We start from the raw sequence: 26,090 nt of genomic DNA, 5'->3' as shown, positions 1-26,090 counted from the left end.
AGACTTTCTCTGCCTAGGCCTTCTTGCTGCCTTTTATTATACTTTGCTGCTGTAGCGCCATGATGGAGTGGGAGACAACCTACAAGAATTGCTTTCTTTCTCTTGAGCTTCATTAGGAAGCAAGCTACATGGCCCCAAATTCATCCCACCCTAACCTATCCTATCCTATCCTTAGGTTCTCCAAAGTCTCAGTAGGGGGAGAACAGGGCACTAAACACTTGCTGCAGCTCCTCACCAGCCTCTAACCTCTATTCTCCTCCTGGATGACTCCTGCTCAAACCTGCTCTCCCTTGAGGAGGAAAACACTCATGAGCCATTCCTTCTCACTCTGTGGTTTGGCATAAACTCTATGCACTGAAACTTCCAGACTCTCAAGCTTTTGAATCTCAGGTTCTTGTAGTAAAAGTCTCAGCTTTCAAAAGTCACTGAGGACTTTAAAAAGTAAGCTCAGAAACTCAACTGACTTTTAGGGATCAGCTATGTTAGCCTTCTCCTAAAGTAATGAATTCCACTGATACAGTGGGTAGAGGGCTGCAAAGAAGGAAATTGTGAAAAAGAACACACACACACACAAATTCCTCATTATCTCCAAACTGTATCCTTTGCACACATCTTGGGAGAAGTTCTTTCAATAACCAAGATAGAGACCTAGAGGCCTATAAAATAATTTACACTGGTAAAAACCAATTAATCCTTTTTGGCTTGTTGGAATTAAGATATACATATTGATACCTAATCAATAATTTGTGATAAAGATATTTAAAATACAAAATATCTTCATTAAGAAAATTCTACTCCATTTAATATACTACTTGTTCAGTGACCTCAAGGAAAATTCAAGACAGTACATCTATCCTCTACCGTTGTTTTTTTCCCCAAGAAAATATTTCAAGAGACCACACTCCACATTTGTATCACCCTGTTCTAAAACCCTTCCTTCTGTAGAAGGAAGGAGGTGGCTTTAAGGACAGTTAAGGTTTTTCACACTGAATTTTAGGAGCTGATGGCATAAGTCAACACCTAGGGATGCTGACAATTTGCTTCTTTGTTTTTAACACTGGTTTAAAAGGAATACATTCCATCTTAGTCCCCCCCACCAATCCAGGAAATAAAATACATTTTTTATATATAATATAAATATTCAGTGTCTGAGGGAAGACTGAAAACAATGTTTAGTCTCCCAGTAATGTAGGCATTAGCATCTTTCTCTGTCTTCCTTATAGCCAGGAGATGCAACATATCTTCGTGGCAGTAAAAGTGGAAAATGGACCAAAGAGGAGAGGAGGAGGGAAAGGAGGGGCACTTAATTTTGAACAGCATTTCACAGAAAACAATAACTCTTCCTCTGACCTCGGTTGCCCCTGAAAACAACCTATGCATAGTTGAAAACAATATTACCATCACCATTTTACAGTTAATGAAACTGATGCGCATGAAGAGTGTGTCTCATGCAAGCCACGGAGTTGAAGTGATAAGCTATGAAAACAGAAATCCACTTATTCTGATTCAAATCCCATACTCTTTTCACCAAAATACAACGGCATCCCCAATTAAATTCACATAGATTTGGGAGCCGTGACAATTCCTCTGAGAGACCATTCTCATCTATTAAAAAAAATTGTTTTTTTTATGTATCTATTGAAGCTTACGGTCGAGAACACTTCTCCTCACCTATATGCATGTTTCTCCTCTTCCTTTAGAAACGGAGACGTGTTCGAAATTTCTCAGCTTCTTTAGGTGAAGGGATATGACTGAGTTATGGTAAATGGATTGTGGACAAAAATGATGCATACCACTTTTAGGCCTAGCCTCTTATGATCACTCTCACAATTAGCCATGTTCTTTTTCTTACCCCATTGGTTACCCAGATGCAAAGGAACCAGGGGAGAAAACTAGATGGAAGAAGTGAGGGTCACTGAACAGCTGCATGGAACAGCAATGGCCTGTGACACAAATGAAAAATAAGCCTTTAATGTGAAAGCCACTGACATGCTGGAGCTCTTTGTTAGACCACTAGTGATTTATCCTGACCAGTACAAAGAGCAAAGAAAATATCATATTTTAATGCCTAGGATACAGTGACACTGCATACTTTAAATGATAAAGAGAAGATGGGGGAAACTGTCTTCGATTTTTAGCATGCTCATATTTGACAATGAAAAATCCTAATGACTAACTAGTCCAGGATTGGTGAGTTTTATACAAACACACACATTTTGCTTTATATTACACCAAATCATTCTTGGATAGAGTAAATTCAGGCTTTGAAAGGACAGAAACTAATATAAGTGGGGGAGGGGTCTTCTTGAAGAACAGAAATTACAAATAAAATTAGGTACAAAAGTAAATATTTATTGAGAATTAGAAAATAAGTTACAACAAACTGAAAAATTTTTAAGTGGACAAATACCATAAGCATCACAAAATCCAAAAACATAATATTTTATTATTAACTGCCTGATAAACCTATACGATATTTACATTTTTTAGGCTGCATACTCTTTTATCACCCCCTTCCTCGATTGATGACTTTCTACTTTTTTAATAGAGGAGAACAGAAAGATAATGTCTTTCTTCTAAAATAGTTGGTTGAAATTTGTTTTCATTATTGATGGTAGCATCATATGCATATTTAGGATTATTGTGAACTTTGGGAAAATCTCTATAATATTTCTGCTGTACATGAGTGTAAGGTTTAAAAGAATTATCCACTGACTGGCTTCCAACTCTGTAGATTTCAGACCTTGTTTCTCCTCTTCAGTCCACATGCTTCCAGTGCTGAGGGCCATCAGACACAATATCAAGACAGAACCTCTGCCCTGAATCTCTGTGTCATGATGTTAGGTGAGCTGGCACAATGGGCAATAGAAATTTTCCTGGAAGACGTGCATATACCAGGATAACTAGCTATAATATGGAAGTGACTGAAAATATAAATATAAATATATCCCACTAAACCTACTCTAAGTATACCTCAATTGTATTTTTCTAAGCCAGATTTTAAAAATATATAAAAACCATGACTTCCCCTATACCACTTGACATGAGGAAAAGTGTAACATGAGAAATGAGAAAGTTGGAGAGCGAAGAGTGAGCTTAATTGATTGCAATTAAAATATCTAGAAATTTTTCTAAGGGGTTAATGTTTAATAAACCTCAGGCTGATGTCTAAAGCTAGCATGATCCATGGCTTTGGGTGTTAAATGCTCCACTCCCAAATTGCAAATGTGATTCTGGAAATCCTAAGTCAGCTTCATGACCATATTTGTTGAAAACTAAACTTTTTTTTAATGATTTCATCAGGTAAAATAAAATAAATTCTCTTTTTAAAGTTAGCCCAATCATGTCCCAGGTATCTCTCTCTCTCATTGTAACATAGACAGTCCAGCAGTTACGCTGAATTTTGTGACCACTCATAGGAGGCAAGACCATACACCAACGTGCCTAAGGTACATTATAAAGACAGACATTGCTTATGGGCACATAAAGGTTTTAAGGCAGTCACATTAGCTAAAATATGACCCTTTGAATTTTTTAATTACTTAAATGAATTGAAATGGAAGATGAGTTGAGATTATCCATGTGAGTTAGAAGTTGAGTGGAATTAATCTAGGAAAGCTCCTAGGGGAAGATGTATAATTTGGGGCAGTATTAGGATAGTGGTTAAATTCCATGAGGGCATGGACTTTGTTTGCTGTGTTCACTGCCATCTCCAGTGCCCATAATACTGGGCAGCACATACTAAGTGCTCAATTAACATTTTTTACTTGAAGGAAGGAAGGGTGGGAGGGAGGGAGGGAGGGAGGAAGGAAGGAAGGAAGGAAGGAAGCCTATCAGTATGTCTCAGGTGAAGATAAAAATAGTCCCTCCCTCATAAAGTTGTTGTGAGGATTAAATGAGCTAATACACATAAAACACTTATAAGAGGACCTTCATTACTACAATGAATATTTGAACTTCACTTAGTTCCTTGGAGCTATTATAATATTCAAGGTATTCAACAAGAGAAGAAAGTGTTACTGATTGGCACAGAGAGAAGGGAGCTGAATTAGAAGAATAATTAATGTCAAGGGGTCTGAAATCTCTATTCTGAAAATTCACAATTTCATGGGAGAGTCCAAAAGATCTGGGACTTGATTCTCAGGCAGGAATGAAAAGAAGAGCATGTCCTGTGATGCGGCAGGAAGACTCATCTTAAGCCCCAATTGGGTAAATGCAATCAATAACATCCTGTTAGGAACTTTTTGTGGTCTCATGTAAATATAGGCTACCTGAATAAAAGATAAAAACTGTCATTTCCTCTCTCGTGTTGTAGCATGATGATTTATCTATTCCTTTGAAAGAACCAAACCAAACCTAACAATTGCTTTAACTTCTCCGGTGTATATGTATCCATTGTGAAATATAAGAAAAACTGGTCCAAGATGACTGGACATTTTTAGGATATTTGCAGAGCGGAACACTAGAAAGAATGAGGAATAATTAACTCAATCCAATGGGCAAGTCATTATAATTACTCCTAAGACAAACTATGAGGGAAAAAAGTGTCACGGGCTGTTTAATCAACCCTAAACTGTGGGGGTGACTAGTTATAATTTAGGTGTTTTCCAATTAGCTAATACAAAACAGTAATAAATTGCCAGCTGCATTCTTAACCTAATGCTTCCATATACTTAATGAGAGTTATTGCAGAGTTCTTTTAAAACTTTGAATTTGACTTGGGATGGTCATTAAAAATTTTATTTCTCAAAATTATTATTAATTATTTATCAAACCCATGATCTTAAATGAAATTTAGGTTCACAAAGGCAATATGAAATATCACTGAAGCAGGAAGCAGGATTTTAACATACAGGCAAGCCACTGTGAATAAGGAATCCTTTAAATTGGGGAGAACGTTGAGGTCCAGGCATAAAAGAGCAATGCACAACTGGTCTCCCACCATTTACAATCTGCTCTTGCTCTGAAGGGCAGGAAGCGTCATAGTCAACACTATCCATGTTAAAAGCCGCATAAGATGTAGGGCAGGGAGCTTGCTGTTTCAGATGATTCCATGCAGAAGACAGTCTGTCTGGTCAGGCAACTTATGAGCAGTGATGGCTCCCCAATTTGCGCTCAGCCCAAAGGCTCATCTCACCCCAATTGGCAAGGTGAAAACAAAGGTTGACACTGTCTAGCACAGACCTTCAGCTCTAAGTACTCCAGAATACATACATAAATAATCTTACTGTGATCAAGTACAAGGGTGGGATTAATACTGTTTTCCCTAAGCCTCAACCTAATTTCTGAAAAATCTACCCTTCAGCTCATTTGTGTAAACACTAACAATTATTTTCAAAGACATCTTTCTGAAGTATCTGGATACTATTTTAGAATAATCTTTACTTGTTTTTCCCATGGGCCAATATTCATTAAAGTAAAATCATATCCACTCAAATCCCAATAACTAATGAGCAAAAAGCATAGAGAAAAGAGCTTGACCCTTAAAGTCAGACAAACCTAGAGTAAGATCTCAACTCATTAGAAATAGGACCTGGAATAAGTTACTTGACCTGAAGAAGCCTGAGTTTCCTCAACTATAAGTGTGATTGAGAAGCTTCACCTTATAAGGTAGCTATAAGAAATAGTAGGGGCTCAATAAATACTCTCATTATTATTATGAGCAACATGAAGATTTTGTGGTAATGCAACAGAGAGAGAGCATTAGTAGATCTAAGTTCCACTCCTCAAGGCCCCAAATTTAGCTGTATGATATGAGGCAAATCGATCCAGTTCAGTTTCCTCATCCTTAAATGAAAATAACAGTTGCAATCTTTGTAGAGTATATAATTTTAATGGCGAAAAATTAAAATGTATAAATCTTTAAAAATTAAAAGCACTATACAAAGTAATATTAATGTAATTGCTGGTACTGTTAGAAAGGCCAAACACCCTCTGTGTTTTTGTTTTTGCTGCTTTCCCTGTGCTGCTTCCAGTTGAACGCATAAGAGTTCTATGCTCATCTAGTTCAATTCTGCCAGTGTGTTAGGGGCAGCACCAAACCACCTTTGCTCCCTATCTGGTTAAAACATGACATTTTTCCCAAACTGAAATTTGGCAATTCTAGACAGGATGTGGTAGGTGCTGCTGAGTAAAAAGATTGAAGCAATTTCTCTTCCTGGGAATGTCCAGGAGGAATCCTCACCTACTGAATGAGGTTTTTTTTTTTGTTTTTTTTTTTAAAATTCACGGTCTTTTATTTATTTATTTATTTATTTATTTATTTATGGCTGTGTTGGGTCTTCGTTTCTGTGCAAGGGCCCTTCTCTAGTTGCGGCAAGTGGGGACCACTCTTCATCGCGGTGCGCGGGCCTCTCACCATCGCGGCCTCTCTTGTTGCAGAGCACAGTCTCCAGACGCGCAGGCTCAGTAATTGTGGCTCACGGGCCCAGTTGCTCCGTGGCATGTGGGATCTTCCCAGACCAGGGCTCGAACCCGTGTCCCCTGCATTGGCAGGCAGATTCTCAACCACTGCGCCACCAGGGAAGCCCCTGAATGAGGTTTTAATTGTCTGGGACACCTTCCTCATTATCCCGCTAGTTTCCCTTCCCAGCTGCCCTCTGAGCTTGTTCACTGGCCTTTTGACTGTCTCTGACCCTTTCTGAATGTGTCTTGTCTCCCTAACAATGAAGTACTCTTCTTGAGGCCAGGATTTGTATTTTAATTATCTTTGAACCTTCCACGTCACTTCTCACTCTCCTTTTCACGTGCTATTGATTAATTCTAATCTTGGATAAATCCTTCTTTTTAACTACTTACTACCTCTCTTGAGTTTAGCAAAATGACTGTCCAGCAGAATTATGGAGAAGTCTGAGTTTTTCCATCTGATGAACAGCATAACAACACTTCATGATATGATAATAATAGTAATTATGATAACTAACACATATTGGAAATTTATAATATCCCAGGCGTTATACTAAGTGCTTTACAAACATGACTTCATTTCATCCTCCCAGTAACCTGATGAGGTAGCTATGATTATGTCTCATTTATAGAGATGGAATCAAGGCACAGAAGAATAAAGTAACTTGCTCAAGGAGTATAATAGCTTGCCCAAGTTTGTGGGTAGCAGAACCAAGATCTTGACCCAAGGCCATACCACCTAAATATTTGTAACACTTCTGGCTTTTGTCCCCAAACCAAAGTTTCAAAATTTACTTGGAATGCAAAGTAGCCTATTGCTAATTGTGAGACCTTGATTTACAGAGTTGTATACACATTTAGTTTCTCTCTCCCATTTTTATGAACCAAACCCATTTACAGCTTGCATTGTCATTTAAAGTAATGAAACTGCCCTAATTCATAAATATTCAGTTTCTTCAAATTGTACCAAGGAAGAGTTTGCTTCCTGTTGGCAGGGCTGATTTATCCATTAGGTACAGCAGGCACAGTGCCTACACCCCACAAAACTTTTAGGGGCCCACGAAAATCCTTTCACTTCCTTTAAAATAATAAGAAAAAAATTGAACTTTCAGGTCAAAGGAAATGTTGTGATACATAACATTAGTATATTTGTCTTCATAACAACATAATCATGAAATATAGTTATTTATGTATTTCATTTTTTTGAAGGAAAGGGCCCACTATAGCAAAAATATCTAGGGTCCCCTGAAAGTCCTCCTATGGCCCTGCCTGTTGACTGAGCAGGGTTTATGGGCACTTTCTGTCTTACTGTTTCTCACTGCACCCTCCCTCATTACCCCCAAGGTCACACTGCTGCTGCTTTGTGGCTTCTGGCTCTTCCCTGTGGATATCAAGTGTGACAGAGAGGTCTGGTTTGTAAAAAGAATGACAGCTGCTCTTTAGCATAAATAGCACATACTGAAGTGTTAGAAAGGTGCTTTCCTTCTCCCTTTCAGTGTGATGAGGAAACGTGGCTATACCAGGGTATCTACATCACCCATCAGATGAGGGTTTCCTGGCCACAAATTGTCTAGCCACAAGAAAATGGTTCACAGCAAAAGGATATTACAGAGAGGAAATTTAAAATGTCAGGAAAAAACAACCTAACTGCTTACTGGAGAGCATTCTTAAATCTGGGGTTCTAAGAAGTGTACCTGTAACAACTGATAACAATGACAGTTCTAGGTCAGCTGGGGGCCAAGGCCCTAGAAGGGAAGACTTTCCCCAACTTAAGCCTGCTTTGTGTCAATTCTTCCCCCGCCTCATGCTCATATTCTTGAGTTCTTTTTGGAAGCTCAGATTCCAAATGTCAGTCTGAAATAATCACAAAGCTTAAGGTAAGCCTCAGGTTAAGACAAGGACCCTAGTGAGAGGATGAGTGCCATTTTGACCCCAGCTAGGCTAGAGACCCATTGAGACGTGGATTTTAACTTTTGTTCCATTTGAACTGTACGTAATGACCTTTATTCTCAAGTCTGGCTTGTGAGTAATGAATATGAAGTCCTCCTTTCAGCCTCTTAGTTTAAAGAAAGAGGAAGGAAACAGTCCATTGTTTTTCTAACCTTGCAGTTTCCTAGAGTAAGATGGAAAATTGAGGATGGCAAGTGAAAGCAGCAGGCATCTCTATAGAAGGACATCCGGTGAGGCCAGCCCGCTCTTGAGGGGGGTATATGTTGACTATGGGGCAGTGGGGGACAGGCATAAAGACAAACTGAAATAGTATATATATATATATATATATATATATATATATACGTATGTATGTGTGTGTGTGTATGAATGGCAATTTTCTCCAATTCTGAGAGAGATTTTGTTGTACCCAGAAGAACTGAAAAGGGTGACCAAAAAAAAAAAAAAAAGGTGTGTGTGTGTATTTAATATTCTGTTCTGTTCATCCACTAATCTGGTCAAAAATAGCTCTCAAGTTTGTTCAGCACAATTTGACCTTCATAATTATGCAGGTGATTACGGGGCCCCATTAGAGTTTTCAAAGCACTTTGTACACAAGGGGCCTTTAGACATTCTACTATAATAAAAACAAGCTCATAAAAATCCCACACGTTTCACACAGGCCTTTGATAACCCATCACACAATAATGACCTTGAGTAACTAACAGCCTGTACTACATTCAAACCAGTAGCTTAGAGGTAAGTTTTTGTATCTTACTATGTCTGGCTAGAGTTACACAGGGCCTCAAAAGAAAAAACCCACACACACACTTGCTTTTGCCCTTAGATGAGCATATCCATGAGTGAGCAGAAATAACCCCCCCTTTCTTCTCTGGCCACCTTCTCCCAGGTAGCTTTGTCAGAGCAGACAGTCTGGATCAGCACTCAGGTGATGGGGGCTCCAAGCCCAGTCCTGCCTATCTGTGGGATCCTCAGTTCCCTCCTCTCTCTGGGCCTCAGCTTCTCTTCTGTAAGACAAGAGGGTTGATCTAGAATCAGTGGAATTCTCTGCATGTGCTCTAGGGCTTTTAGGCTGGGGAAAGCTGAGCATGGAGGTGCTGCCCACCTCCTCTCAATCAGAGCAGACCCCTTTATGTTTTATAGGTAGGGTTCTGAATTATCTTTCAGTTGAAGAAGAAGTTTGAAAACCATAAAGCCAGATGATCTCTAAGGCACCTTAGAGATGCCTTAGAAAGAAAATACATTTCACTTGCCAGACAAGTGGGGAAAAGATCAGAGGAGACTGAGTGCATGGTAAGGCCTTGCTTGAGGACAGGCTTCAGTGGGGCAGCTCATCAGACAATGATGGACACCCAAGGGCCTCAGAGAGGGGCCCCACTGGGAAACAGTCAGAGCCATAAGACTTTATTGACCAGCGTCTTTCACACATGCCATCTGATTCAATCTTTACAAGGGAGTAATAACATCCCCATTTTCCAACTGCAGGAACTGAGGTTTAGAGTGGCTACATGATTGTTCAGGATCATCCAGATAATCAATTCCAGAGACGGGATCCCAACTCAAGGGGAGGAGAGATGTGCCAACTGGGTTGCGGAAGAGAAGACCAAGTTTTCTGGCCTCTTTCCCATTTTGTTCCCATCACATGCTAAGCTCTACAGTCTACCTAACATTTATCGCCTTTCTACTGCAGGCTGGTGTCAGGAGAAAGGCAAAGAGGAACATCACTGCTTTTACATTCAAGAAATTTATGACTAGGAAGATGTGTGTAAATGCAGTATTGTTAGTGTGGTTCACCCAACATTTCTGTTCTCCAGCCAAAAACAGAGTAGGACTGTACTTTTACAGTTTCTGCTTCCTTACAGTTGAGTGTGTCCATGCTTCTGCCAGTGACACTCGAGCTGAAGGGACAGGTGCTACTTCCAGGTGGAAGCTTTAAGAGCCTGGGCTGCTTCCCTGGGCCATGATAACTGGCAACATCTCCCATGGTGGCTGCTCCATCAGCCAAGGTCCCCAGGGAGGCTAATTTGGAGCAGGGCCCCAGACAAACTGATATGGGCATGTCTCATAAGGAAGATATAAATCTTCTTGTTTAAATCACTGAGTTTTGGAGTTGCTTGTTACCTCAGCATTACCTGGCCTATGCTGACTAATGCAGTAAATATCCACCATGGCAGAAGTATTATGAAGCCAGAGGTTTATGTCAGTCATTACTCACGTTAGTTAACCTATAGCAGCAATTCTTTTAAAGAGAGTTAGTGGTTAGTAGTTCATTTCACTTGCCTACTATACTGTGGCCAGCAGGCTTCCATATAATTGAAGAGTATCAATGTTAATAAACTCCAGTGATGTAATTTATTGTTAATTAAAACTTCTTTAAAGTTCCTACATTGTAGGCTTATAAACATAGAAAATTCTAGAATATTTATTTTCATACCAATTTCTTAAATAGTCATAATAAACTCTGAGGGAGATGTGGGCATGTGGCGGAAGGGGAGGGCCTCGGAAAGCAGGAATATGTACAAGGCACTTCCAATTTGCAGAGCTATTGCCAGTTTCTTTGATTTGCCCCATAAGGCCATACCATATTTTCAAGCAGTTCTCAATTTCAGCTTTACCTTTCTATGATATTCAAAATGCTATAGCATTATGCGTTACAAATTACAATTCTCTGTTCTCATTTTTATCCCTTCCATCAAGAAATTCTCTGTATCCTAATTCCTCTCTAAATTCATGAAGCATCAATAAAAGTTAGCAATAAGCCACCATTTGTAGACTATGGGACAGGCCCTTTGCTTTGTGTAAATTTACTCACTGACCCTTACCACAACCCTGTGAGGTAAGCATTCTTGTTACAGATCTTACAAATGAGAAAACTGAGGATTTTCTTATGGGCAAGTATCTTATCCAAGTCTCACAGCCTGGTGAACCCGACAGTCTGCCTTCAGAACCCACACATTTTGCCCCCACACTTCCCAGGCCTCCCGGTTATCTCGCTACTGAGGAACACGCCCCTCAAAATGTCTCAGGCATCTTCGGCCTCAGTCCCCCATTCATACCACCACATAGCTTAAAAGCAGTGAGGGGGCCAGAGCTCAGGGCCCTACAGGGCACAGACACAGGACCGGCCAGAGCGCAGAGGTCATACGCCCGAGAACAGACTGTGCGGCTTAAGGCAGCCAGCCAGAGCTTATTGTCCTGGGCCGTTCTGAAAGACGGTCTTAAAATGGTATTTGATGATGTGGAAACACACAGGTATCTCACGTAACTGATCTCTGGAACTCCACAGATATTACAGAAAATGCAGGGAGTCGGGAGGTGCAGGTCTAGGCCTGGCTCTGTCATTAACTAGCTCTGTGACTTTAGCTAATAACAGTAAACAGCACCTTGGCAAAGAGTGCTAACACTGGTGCCAAATGCTGTGCTTGGCACTTCATGTGCGTGCTCTTGTTTCATTTACTCTTCCCCAAAACTACAAAAAGTAGACATTGTAATTATTCCACATTTCAGAGATGATAAGTAAGTGCCCTGTACAAGGATACACAGATAGGAAGCAGCAGAGCCAGGATTTATTCCAGCCATTTCCTCTCTCTGGGCCTCAGTTTATCCATCTATACAATAAAAAGGTTGGGTTCGATTAACTCAAAAACCTATTTTAGCTCTCATATCTGGGCTCTTTCACAAATATCCAGGGAAAGCAATCTATTCAATCTATACCACATTGAATTTGCAGGAAATCATTTGTACCGCTTTCCCCTCGGCCCAACTTTGTTAGAACTCGCAAGAATGGACCACATTCTGATCAACACAGCTCCTCTTTTCTGCAGTTCTAAGTATTATTAGAGAGCACTTAGCAAATCCACTACAAAATTAATCCCAATGACAGAGGTTATAATGAGAAAAAGATTGATGCTTAAACATATTCTCTTTTCTTGTAATAAAATGATGCAACCCTTTATTCTCATGGGTGGGCTTATAACATGGGGAAGCAGTTTGGAATTAAGACTAAATTCATCTTCTTTCCACAGTGCTGACAGAGGTTAACACTGCCCCTGGGGTTAGTCCACTGGTCCAAGTTCTAAAAGTATTTGTCATTTTAAATAACAAACCAACTAATAACAAACCCCAAATAATGAATTTTCTCTAGGGCCTTAGTGTTTCCTTGATTCTATGCATCTAATCCCAGATGTCCTCAAACTTTAGGGTGCAGCAGAATCACCTGGGGGACTTGCTAAATATGCCAAGTCCCGGGCCCATCCTCTGAGGAAGATTTTGAGGTCTGGGGAAGAGACCCAGACTCTGCATTCTTAACCTCCCCCACCACCCCCAGGCAAGTCTGATGCCCATAGTCTGTGGACTACACTTTGAGAAATGTAGTCTAGTCCTTGTACTAGATTCATTTACTTCATTTTCCTCAAGAGAGATAGGGACTGACCTTGCCATTCTGGCCAGACACAAACCAATGAGGTCAATTCAGACGACCAATTCAATTGTGGTTTGTTTGGTTTGTTGAGGAGGTTTTATTATTTGTTTTTGTCAGTTCAGATTTTTAATTGTGGCACCCAATTGGTGCCCAATAAACATTTGTTTATGTTGAACAAAATCACTATTTGATTTTTTTTTTTTTTGTGCTGTACAGTGAATGGACAAGTTTTTCATTGAATTACCACACTCTACTACTTGTTTTGGGCCATTAGTCATTGCCTTCACACCATTTCACATGGTTACTCAATAGTGTTTCACCCCATTCCCTTGAGAAAGTTCAATCTGAAAGTACCACCTTAAGGTGACCATGTAATTCATCGTCCAAAATGAGGCTCTGTTAATAACTTCCCCAGGACAACAGGCATAAGCCAAGACTGTCTGGGAGAACTGGGAGACGTGATGCCCCCCACTTTCACCAGTTAGAAAAGAGATCACTGGAAGGCTACCTACTTGCCCAAAACTCCAAAGTGACCCCTCCCCTCTATGAAGGGCCACAGTACTGGATCAGACACTGCCTTGTGTTGCTTTTATCTTTCCATGGGACTTACAGCTGCCTAGCCACCAAAATGCTTGCCACTGCTGTAAAGGCAGGGGCCATGTCTCTTTTCATCTCCCTCACAGCACCTGGCCCAGGTACTCAGCACGTATGTCATCTGATGGAGAGGTGACCTAGGTAGCAGAATTCACTGTTCATATGATACTGCAGGAGTGCTCATCCAGCCTAGGGAGGCCTCACGTGTAGAGGAAATCCTTTGAACCACAGAGTCAGAAAAACTGGGTTTGCTTTCTAGCTGTGTAACCTTATACAAATCACTTAACCTCTCTGAGCCTTAATTCTCCATACATTAGGGTTGATAATATTAATCTCCTAACATTGTTAGGTAGATCAAATGAGATAATATACGTGAATCACCTAACAGGGCCTTCTAAACAATGATAATTCCCTCCCTCTGCTCTCTGCAACACTGAACCTGCTGAACAGAGAGAGATGAACTAGAAAAGGCCACCACTGCTTACGGTTCTAGTTACTACCACAGCATAACAAGTTACCCCAAACCTAGCTGCATAAAATAACCATTTTATTATCCTGAGTCTGTGTGCCAGGAATTTGGAAAGGACACAGTGGAGGCGATTTGCTCTGCTCTGTAACATCTGGATCTCAGCAGGAAGGACCTGAATATTCAACTTCTGTGGCCAAGAATCATCTGGGACATTTTTCATTCACATTTCTGGTGGTTGACGCTAGCTGTCACCCAGAAGGGCTACAGTGTGGCCTGGGCTTCCTCACAGAATGGAGGCCCCTGAATTCCTACATAGGGGTTCAGAGCTCCAAAGGCCAACATTCCAAAAAAACTAGGAGGAAGCTGCATGGCCTTTTATGACCTAGCCTCAGAAGTCTTATGCTGTCAATTCCACCATAATCTCAAGCCAGCCTAAGGAGGAGAACATAGATCCCAACCCTTGACAGGAGGAAAGTCAAGGTCACTGTGTAATAAGATTATGTGGGATGGAAGAACTTGATTTGGTCATTTATGGAAAATGTAATCTGCCACATTTACCCTGTAAATGATCACATGAAAGACGGATAAATTTAAAAAAAGAAAAAATAAACCACCACACACATCTCAGAATCCCAAAGTGTTTAAGGATCTCCTGAACCTCATAGATAATCTAGGCTTTGGTTAAGCTGGGCAAGCCCCTGCCTTTAAGACACTAAGAGATGGGTTTGTGCCTTAAAGATGCCCCTACTTTTAGAAAAAGTTTGTTGGTAAAAAATCAATCTTTATCAAGCAGAAGTTTTAGGAGATGGACATTCATATTTGGTGAGTTGTGTGAGGAGTTTACCCGCATACCAAATAAAATCTTAACCTGGCATTCATGGTCTCTTATAACCTGGCCTGTACCTACTGTACCCATTTTATCTCTAGCTACACTGAATCACATGTCATTTCTGGAATAATAGGGTTGTATTTTTTTTGTCATGACATCTTTGTTTGGGTTATTTTCTTCTCCTTGGAATGTTCTTCACCCATGCCTATCAAAATCCTACCTATCCTTCCATGCCCAGTTTCAATGTCACCTCCTCTCTGAAGCCTTTTCCTGGTTGTCCATGAAGGTAATCTCTCCTTCAGAACTTCTAGAGATCTTTATTTATATCCTTCCCTTATTTATAACACATTCCGCCTCACATAAACTTTGCCATTTCCCAAGGCCCACATCAAAATTTCACCTCATTGTTTCCCTCTGTCCTGATCCTTACCCTTAACTGATGCTAAGAAGAAAGCAAGATTAAAATGTTTCCCCCATTTTGGAAGTAACCGGGTTCCCACCTGGGCAGAAAGTGTTGGCACTGAGAGGTGGTAAGGAGTCAAGGTACTAATGGCGAAGACGAGGTAAGTCAGGTATGACTGCCTCTACCCAAATGATCTCCATCCTCTGTCTCATGATTTCTTCTTATCTGACTACTCTGTGTTCTGTCACACACACACACACACACACACACACACACACACTCACCTCAGCCACTTAAAAGCATTATGAATCTCTATGGGGAGTGCCATACTTTTTTCAGTCACTTAAATTATCATTTATCTCAGAAATGTGGAGATCCATATTTTAATGAGGAAATCTGTCTACTTATTGATTCTTTCCTGTTTAACAAGAATCTCTCAATCCTTGGATTCCTATTCTTTCTTCAGAACCACATTCATCTAACTTGCCATGGACACTCCCAAGCACGCAGAATTATATTTTAAATTACATGGATTTACTATATGTGGAATCTAGAAAAATGGTACAGATGATCTTATTTGCAAAGCATAAATAGAGACACAGACATAGAGAACAAACCTATGGATACTAAGGGGGAAAGGGGGGGTGGAATGAATTGGGAGATTGGGATTGTCATAGACATAGTGTATATGACATATATACACTATGTATAAAATAGATAACTAATGAGAACATACTATATAGCACAGGGAACTCTACTCAATGCTCTGTGGTGACCTAAATGGGAAGGAAATCCAAAAAAGAGGGGTATATGTTTATGTATAGTTAATTCACTTTGCTGTACAACAGAAACTAACACAACATTGTAAAGCAATTACACTCCAATAAAAATTAATATAAATAAATAAATTACATTGACCTAGACTTCAAGTTACATTGTGTTTCTTTCTACTGGGCCAAATAGTAAATTTGAGCAACTATTCTCCTGTTAAATATGGCCATCAAAAGGGAGAAAATCCTCCTTTTTATAACTTTAATCTGAGGAAGAAAACTCTCATGAATTCAAGCACAAAAACTCTGTTGCACTATTTGGCCTGACCTTCATGCCAGAATTATGACTCTCCTTCACATCCCATTATTTGTTTCCTCTAATCTTCATTGTATCATGACTTCAAATTTCACATCTTAAATTTCAGCTAGTACTTACTTAAGCTCCTAAAGCAGGTTAATTAATTGCTGTTAAGTATTCATGATTTAGGCCACAGATTCACTCTATGAAACAGCACCCTCCAGAGTGAGGAAGAACCGGGAGTCTCCCCTGTTCCAATTTACCCCATCAGCTAAATGGTCTCTTCCTTTATGCGTGTTCTCTTTTAAAATTCCAGCAACTGACTAATAACAGCTGAAAACAAGCACCACTTTACTAAAGACAACAGCACTATTTTAATATACTAAATGCCATCAAAGAAAGTGCCACCACTTAATCAGACAGACTACCTACTCTACTCTGTTGAATAGTCAAGAGTGGCCCAATCCACTAACTTACCACACATATGTGGACCTCAGTCTATCTTAGCATTACTCTTTCAAGAGATATCAAAGTGAGGTAAGCAAATAGAGGACAATTCAACCCTTAGCTTTATGTGATACAATTCATGTCTCATTTAATCATTCATTCAATATAACTATAAATATTCCTTGAGTACCTACTTTACCCAGTCAAGGATACTGTAATCCAATAGTTCCCAGTATTTAGATTTTACAGACTAGTAAAATTCCCAATATATTTGATGGACTAACAAATGCTTCCAACTTTTTATTCTGCTGAAGAATGTCAAGTTATGAAAATCAATGAGTCTCCCAGTGAGAGACTAGAACAGAATTCGCTGATGGTACAGGAGCGGCAGGTTAAAGGTAACTGAAAATAAATGGACAAATCCACAAAATGAGAAAAGGTAAAGAACATTCTCTGGTCTCAAAGTTAATGTGTTAAGAAGATTTGAAAATGTTAATTCACGCCCATCCTTAGCCAAATGACTAAAGTTTTGAAGAGGGATAACACCAGAGTTGCAATACCTAGGCAGATTCTTTGCTCAGCTCCCTCCTTCCTACCAGATTCCCAGAGACAGGCTCACATTGCCCTGCCTAAGGGCTTAGCCCCTGCTAGGGTCTGAAGCCAACTATCTCACAGACCTGAAAATCTTGCTGAGTAATCCTGAGCCCAACCAAATCAGCTCTAACCCTAGTTGTAGTTACTGGGCTTTCTTTGTGACCTAGCCTTTACCTTCTAGCCCAGTTTCAGTTACTCGTCTCTTCTACGATTCCTGATGCTTTCTCTTGGCTCATTTTCATAGTTCAAGAGTCTCCAGATGGGCATTATACCCCTAAATCTCAGTCCCCATGCAGAGGCTCTGATACCTACAGCTAGTTATTCCTAGCACCAGCTCCCACCTCAATGAAACATGATTTGTTGCTTGTTCCCCTTGTTACAGCTGGGAAACCCCTGCTAGGCTCTCTCTGAACTTCCTGCCAGCCATCCTCTCTGCCTGGACCTAAAGATATTACCTATTACCAGACTTTACTGATGCCACATTCCACCCACATAAGACGACTGGCTCCAAGAAAGCTGGGAACCCCAGAAATCATGTGTAACATTTTGCTTACATATACATGTGTGTGTTTTTCTTGAGAGAGAGCCCTTAGTACTTAGCTTCTAAGAGTTCCATGATTTTGAGAAGATAAACAAAACCACTGCTATAAGGCCATTTTGTTGACTGATCAATCTGAATTATATATTCCAGGCTGGTACTTATTCTTATTTTATAACAAACACAGGCTTTACTGAGGGGAAAGTATACCAAGGACCCTCAGTGTCTAGAGAAACCTGAATTTAAGTCTAGCTCTATTTCTTTTCTAGTTCACTTCTGGCCTATGCACCATCTTCCATCAAACTACTTTTACATTTCACTCTGCTGGTCATGCTACCAACTGACATCTCTATTTTTAAATAAGATAATACAATGCTTGGCACAGCGTAAGTACTCAACAAAGATGTCAGCTGTTGAGCTTATTTCTCAATCAGGTAGGGCCACTTAGTACAGAAAAGTGAAAATTCAATGTTTTCATGGCTGTTTTCCCTGGAAAATAGTACCAATTTAATTCCTAGGCAAGTCACTTTTCCCAAGAAAAGGTAAACTCCTCCAGATATGTCCTTAGTTCCCACAAGCCTAAGAGAGGCATAGGCCAACAGCAAGGTGCAGACTGGTCTCAGAGATGATGCTTGTGAAGCTATGTCACTAGTATGAAGAAGTGAGTGGATGATGTCCAATGTCTGTCTGGGTAAAATTGTGAGGTGGTGTGGAAAGTTTGTGGGGGGCACTCCAATCACTCTGGGAGTCTTCCTTCATGCCCTCCTGTTTTCTCCCTCTGTCCTTATCACCCTGATGGCTAATTGCTGAAGCATTAGCTGGTAAATGAGAAGCTGACAAAGTGAGGTATGAGAATTCATTAGCACTTTCAAAGGGAGCCTCTCACGGTCTATGCTGAGTTTTCCTCAGATCATCAAGCTGACCCAACAGCCTACATGGCCTATGAAGAAGCAGCCCACCGCCACAATGTCCAGAAGGCTGGGTGTCCCGGGTCTGGGATTTGATCCCTGGAGTATCTCAACTTCACCTCTGGAAACGGACTCCACTAGGTGGGCTTTCCCCTGTGTAGTGCCACATGGGTAGCTCTGGCTTCTCATTCCCAAGGTAAGCCTTGGCATACTACATCAGAAAGATCTAAGACCTTAGATCTTAATCCTTTGGCAAAGACCTTTGATCCACGGTCATTCAAAATGTGTGCAACGTGATGTTACAGCTCAACAGAAGGAGCTCCCCTCACAATTTGATTTTTTTCTGATTTTTACTCAATTTTTTCCTTTATTTATATATATTCTCCAAGATATCTCTCACACTCCTACCTTGAATTAAGTCTGTCAATTAATTCTTTAAAGAGACAATAAAACTGACAGGGTACAGAAGTGATCCAGACAGTTCTTCTTGTATGCAAAACCTCAATCTCAACTAGGAAATCTTTACAAAATTATTAAGTAAATTACTGTCATGAGAATTCTAGTCATGAAGCAATACCTACCATTTCTGGAAATTTTTTTAACCCCATGATGCAGTAACACGTCTAACTTATTAAGCTTTTTGTATTTGATAACAGCTGTGGTATCTAATCTTTTTCATCATTCAAAATGGAAACTGTCCTTATTTCAATACAGTCAAGTGAATCTAATTTAAATAGCAGGGCCTTTTGGAAAACAGAGACTCACCTCTCAATGCAAAGAACAAATATTTGCATTACCTATTTATATTAAAATATGCAGAAATTTCCCAAGCATTCAGCCAACTTATAAATTTTTATAACTTCTCTGAATTGTTAACATTTTTTTAACACACTGCATTATTTCAGCTTTGTGAAGGGCTCAATAACAATCTCTCTGGTCAGGAAAAAGGAAAGGACATTAGAATAAAGAATGCAGAATAAATAAAAACAAAACAGTACAGCCCGTACATCCACTCATACAAAGACAACCTTTATGGTGAGCTATAAGCAATTATAATAACACAATGTGCTTCATGTTGATTTCAGCAGTGAAAAGAATTTCTCTAGTTATTGAAGACTTTCCTGGCCAAGTTTCAGAAAAAAAAAAAAATCTGATTCTATCCCAATCTGACTTCTGTGCAATGCAAGTCATGCACATTTTAAATGCTGGTATATAATGCTGCCATTCTTCTACGAACTGTTAACAGCTGTAGAAACTATTATAGCCAGCTTCAAAACGCGTCTGTGTAGTCACTGCTCTCCAGACACTTAGCAATCCCAAAGCTATTCCTGGACTCACTCAGATTGCAGTGCGAACACAAAGTTTTGATTTATGTTGGTAATGAAACAACAAACTTCTGATCTTTCCTCTAAATGGCCATTCAGATTACATGAACAGCATGTGCTTCAGGGGAAAGTGGAGGGCAGAATTTACAGAAACAAAAAGGAAGCAAGAAAATAAATGGAGGGGCCACCCACAGTTACCTTAAGGAAAACCCACAGTCATCAGTATAAAGCACTGTATTGGAGTTACATCTTGTGGCCACAAAAGGCACTTGTGCTTGGACAGAAAGAAATAGCAGCAGAAGCTTTAGATGAGGAGAATAACCCAGTGAGAGCATGTGCCCTAAGCAGGGACATGTGCAAAGCTGGTGATGGACATTAACACACCTAAGGTGCTACCCTGGCTATGAGCAAAGATGCAAAAAGGCCATGAAATTCTCATTTTAACTGAAAGTTCCACTTCGCTGAATCATGACCAAAATCCCCTGAAACTGACAAACTCATGCAAGGGAATTTTTTAGCTGTAGCAATCCAACCTCCCCCCAAAACACAATGTCCATTGGAGATCTTCCTTAAGTTATGAAGTTCCCTTATTCCACATTTGCCAGCGATAACTCAAATACATGGGGGTGCTTCCCTAAAACTGCTTTGTTTCAAGCTAATCATTAAAGGATACCAACCAATTCTGTATCTAAGTTGTTTATAAAGAATGTAAATATTGATACGTAACCAAAATTCAAATAACGTCCACTTGTGATGATAGTGATGTAACATGAAAGAAATCTCCATAGGATATTCCATATCTTCTGTTTTCCAATTTAGAGACCAAGAAGGTGGTAAGTTTGTACCTTAAGATAAGTCACTTACTTAATTCCCTCCCTGCTGGCTGAGATAAAGAATTGAAGCCACAGTATTTCATTAACTTCCCCATCACTGAGAACCCTCTCTAGGCTGAGTACAGGAATGCACACCAGAAGAGTAAGAGGCTCAACAAACACATGAAAGGATGCTCAACATCACTGACCATTAGAGAAATGCAAATCAAAACTACAATGAGGTATCACCTCACACCAGTCAGAATGGCCATCATCAAAAAATCTACAAACAATAAATGTTGGAGAGGGTGTGGAGAAAAGGGAACCCTCTTGCACTGTTGGTGGGAATGTAAATTGATACAGCCACTATGGAGAACAGTATGGAGGTTCCTTAAAAAACTAAAAACAGAACTACCACGTGACCCAGCAATCCCACTACTGGGCATATACCCTGAGAAAATCATAATTCAAAAAGAGTCATGTACCACAATGTTCACTGCAGCTCTATTCACAATAGCCAGGACATGGAAGCAACCTAAGTGTCCATCAACAGATGAATGGATAAAGAAGTTGTGGTACATATATACAATGGAATATCACTCAGCCATAAAAAGAAACGAAATTGAGTTATTTGTAGTGAGGTGGATGGACCTAGAGTCTGTCATACAGAGTGAAGTAAATCAGAAAGAGAAAAACAAATACCATATGCTAACACATATATATGGAATCTAGAAAAAAAAAAAGGTTCTGAGGAACCTAGAGGCAGGACAGGAATAAAGATGCAGATGTAGAGAATGGACTTGAGGACACGGGGAGTGGGAAGGGTAAGCTGGGACGAAGTGAGAGAGTGGCATGGACATATATACACTACCAAATGTAATATAGATAGCTAGTGGGAAGCAGCTACATAGCACAGGGAGATCAGCTTGGTGCTTTGTGACCACCTGGAGGGGTGGGATAGGGAGGGTGGGAGGGAGACACAAGAGGGAGGAGATATGGGGATATATGTATATGTATAGCTGATTCACTTTGTTATAAAGCAGAAACTAACACACCATTGTAAAGCAATTATACTCCAATAAAGATGTTAAAAAAAAAAGAGTAAGAGGCTCAGCCTCTGTCCTGAAGATGATTCAAATATAGTTGGTAAAGAAAACATGAATATGTATAAAAATAAGTAGAAAATCAAGTAGATCCAAAAGTGTTGAGGGTGTATAAGATGGTGTAATCTGAGCAAGATGGAGTTGAAGGGCTATATAGCTACGGGCAAGTTATTCAGGCTCTCTGAACCCAGAGTCAAAGTATAACTAAAATGCTGGAGGAAGAGTGGTGACGGGATAGCTGTGGTACCTACATGAGATATTGTTCATTGCTCTTGTACCAGTTAGTATGTATTAAGTAATGGAATACCCAACTCCAGTCATTAAATAACAAGGCCATTAAGTTATCTCACATAACCATAAATTTGAAAGTAGGTAGTTCAAGCCTTGGTCTTGTGACTCAGGGTGTTTTTATCTTTCTCTTCTACCATTTGCTAACATGAATGCTTTGTCCCATGTTGCAAAGAAAGCTGCTGTAGCACCACCTGACACCACATTTACATTCATGGTAGAAAGAAGAGGGAAGGAGAGGTCTCAGTGAACTCTTTTCTAACACTTGCCCCTTTAAACAAGAAAACGAAAGCCTTTGCAGAAGCCTCATCCCCAGAGGATTTCTACTTGTTGACCAGAATTGTATCATATGGCTACCACTAACAGCAAGGAAAGCTGGAAATGTGTGTATCTGGTAATGAGACTACTATAATAAGCTTGGATAATCATGATTCAGCCCCAGAAGTCAGTACAGTGCTGCCAAAAGAAATCAAGTTTCATTAGCAAGGAAGAAAGAGCAAAGAGGGTGAAAATGGCAGCTGAGTACTCAATGAATAGTGTCTTCAGTGTTCCCTTGTTTTTGTTTTCTATCTTGATGAAAAACCTAAGATTTTCTTTTTTGCTGTTACAGAAAAGCAGAAATATGACTTCTATTTTTTATGCAGAGTACTTGTTTCCATTGATGGTATGGTATAAAACAAATTGCCTTTTCTCTTTCAGTGCCATAAAACCATTTTATGAAATGAGATAGGAGGTGTGCTATTCAAGCATAAAGGACTTGTAACAGACAGTATTGGCTGTCCACCCTACAAATATCTGTCCCAGTTCTTTGTTAATTGAACCCTGATCTTTATCATCCTCCACATGGCCATATGCTCAGTGAAGGTGTCCCTTTAAATATCTAGGGGGTGATTCTTAAACTAATCTAATCATAATAATTTTATTTCTCAAGTCAGTAATTGGTTTAAGAACGAGCATGCAACATAACTCTTTCTGTCCAATGATTTGTGAGGGGATGTCTGCCAAGGATCTGCTAGGAAAAGTTTTCCTCTTTTGAAAGAGATGAACTGAGAAACTGTCCTTTTCTTCATCTCAAAGAAAATAGGTGAGGATATGATACTTAGCGCATCAGCAGCCATTTTGCAACCATGAGAGGATAAACCTAGGGAAAGATCAACATGTTGAGAATAGTAAAACAGAAACTGGGGTCTTGATGTCATTGTTGAACCATTGAATTAACCAACCCTGAAAATGTCCTACCTCTAGGTTTTTTATTATGTGAGATAATAAATCCTTCCTTATTCACTTTGTTTCCTGTGAACCCAAAGCATCCTCAATGACATGGTGCTATCCTTATCAGCATATATCCCAGGTTCTAAATTTTCAATAATAAGCTTATTTCACCAGCAGCAGCATCAAGCTCTTATCAGTTCCCAGTTATCTGTAGGAACACTGTGCAGCTCTTTGATAAGCTCAAGCTGATTTATCATCATACTCCACGCTGCCACATCAGCCTTAGCAGAACCAGATATATGAAGTTTACGTGGTCAGAAAATCCAACCTCAGTCGTGGTGAAAGAAGGCTTTGAGGCTGTTCAGATTCACCACTTAAAGATTCTCTATTTCCCCTCAGCCACCCACAACATGCCTACAGTGAGGTGCCTCATTAATTTTAAGAGAAGCCCCATAAAGTGCTCCTAAAGTCACAGGCAAAGGGGAATCAGAAGCTTAAAGGAGTAGAGCTACGGAAATCATGAAATAGTTTGACAGAAAAAAAAAAGAGCTTTGTTCATTAAAAAAAAATGGCTATAATTTTGGGCTTTTAATCTTATAAACTAAGATATGTCTTGTACTTAAATTATATGGCGAGATAAAAAAGCTACAAAAGATACAAAAATACATCCAGATACAAATGTATATAAATCGGAAAAATAGTATTTGGCCCTATTATGGTTTATCATAATAAATGGTTTATTTATGACGGTTCATCATAAATTCTCATATAAAATCTTTTTATAGAAAAGATTTTAAATGGTTAAATGTCTAAAATGTCAACTAACACACACACACATTTTTTTTTCCAGAAGTTGTCATGCACAGCTGCATGTTTGTTATATAAAATCTTACAAAAGAAAATCCTGTATCATCCTTATTACCCAGGACTCCCACAGGTAATATATCTCTCCTGATGATCAGTGAGTGTGCCTTCACTGAACCCCATTTCAGACTTGCTTTAAAAATGCCCTTTCACTTACTCCTTCTTGTATGACAGTACCTTAAAAGAGCTCTAAATAAACTTTCTACCTTGGCAGGGGGAAAAGTACATGGCAAGTTTTTGTCCCAAGTTTGATATGCCTTAGCAGAACTTAGCAGAAGAAGGACTTAGGACCAGATTCCCAACTAGATGGGGCAAACCACTTTGCTTATACCTTTATAACATAGTTTTCCATGTACTTCTAAAACCTGAGCTTGAGGATATCTTAAGAGAAATCTCCAAAACTGGGGCTTCCCTAGTGGTGCAGTGGTTAAGAATCCGCCTGCCAATGCAGGGGACATGGGTTCGAGACCTGGTGGGGGAAGATCCAACATGCCATGGAGCAACTAAGCTTGTGTGCCATAACTACTGAGCCTGCGCTCTAGAGCCTGTGAGCCACAAACACTGAGCCCGCGTGCCACAACTACTGAAGCCCACGTGCCTAGAGCCCAAGCTCCACAACAAGAGAAGACACCTCAATGAGAAGCCCACGCACCACAACGAAGAGTAGCCCCCACTCGCCGCAACTAGAGAAAGCCCGTGCGCAGCAACAAAGACACAGCAGCAAAAATAATTAATTAATTGATTGATTAATTTAAAAAAAGAAAGAAATCTCCGAAACTGAAAAGCAAAAAGAACAAAGATTGAAAACAAATAGAAGAGAATATCCAAGGACTGTGGGACAACTAAAAAGGTATAACATACGTGTGATGAGAATACCAGAAGGAGAAGAAAGAGAAAAGAAGCAGTATATGAAACAATGATAGAATTTCCCCAAATTAATGTCAGACAGCACACCACAGATTCAGGAAGATCAGGGGACACCAAGAAGGATAAATATCAACAAACAAACAAAAACTGCACATAGGCATTTCATTTTCAAACTACAGAAAATCAAAGATAAAGAAAAAAATCCTGAAAGAAGCCAGAGAGAAAAGACACTTTATCTATAGAGCAACAAAGATAAGAATTACACCCAACTTCTTCTCAAAAACCATGCAAGCAACAAAGAGGGGAATGAAATATTTAAAGTGTTGAGAGAAAATACAGCCAACCTAGAAACCTGTATCCTAAGAAATTATCCTTCAAAAATGAAAGAGAAACAAAGACTTTTTCAGACAAACAAAAACTGGGGGGGAATTTGTTGCCACAGACCTGTCTTGCAAGAAATGTCAAATGAAGTTCTTCAGAGAGAGTGAAAATATATAGGTCAGAAACTTGGATCTACATAAAGAAAGGAAGAGCATAAAAGAAGAAATAAGTGAAGGTGATATAAGAACTTTTATTTTCCTTAATTAATCTAACAAGTCTGTTCAGAATAATAATAGCAACAATGTATTTGACTATGCATGCTTATGTATATCATATATATATGCTTATGTATGCTTATATATAAGTGAAATGAATGACAGCAATAATACAAGGAATGAGAAGGAGAAAATAGGATTATTTTGTTATTATAAGGTACTCACACTACCCATGAAGTGTTATAGTGTTATTTGAAAGTGGACTTGGATTAGCTGTAAATGTATACTGCAAACTCTAGGGCAATCACTAAAAAAAGAAGTATCACTGATATGCTAAGAAAGGAGATAAAATGGAGTCATATAAAAATGCTCAATTAAAACCACAAAAGGCAGAAAAAGAGTGGAAAATAAAAATAGGAACAAAGAACAAGAGCAATAAATTTTTAAAAAGTAACAAA

The 26,090-nt window shown here is 39.5% G+C and overlaps 1 long non-coding RNA gene across 1 annotated transcript in view; it reads right to left on the bottom strand.

Annotated features, from left to right (window-relative positions):
* Positions 1–26,090, bottom strand: part of LOC118882971 — a 155,080-nt gene that overhangs the window by 104,246 nt on the left and 24,744 nt on the right. The gene's annotated exons all lie outside the window — the stretch shown is intronic.

Source organism: Balaenoptera musculus, chromosome 16 (assembly GCF_009873245.2).
Source record: "Balaenoptera musculus isolate JJ_BM4_2016_0621 chromosome 16, mBalMus1.pri.v3, whole genome shotgun sequence".
Taxonomy (NCBI): Eukaryota; Metazoa; Chordata; class Mammalia; order Artiodactyla; family Balaenopteridae; genus Balaenoptera; species Balaenoptera musculus.
This window is presented reverse-complemented; position numbering and strand designations above follow the sequence as displayed.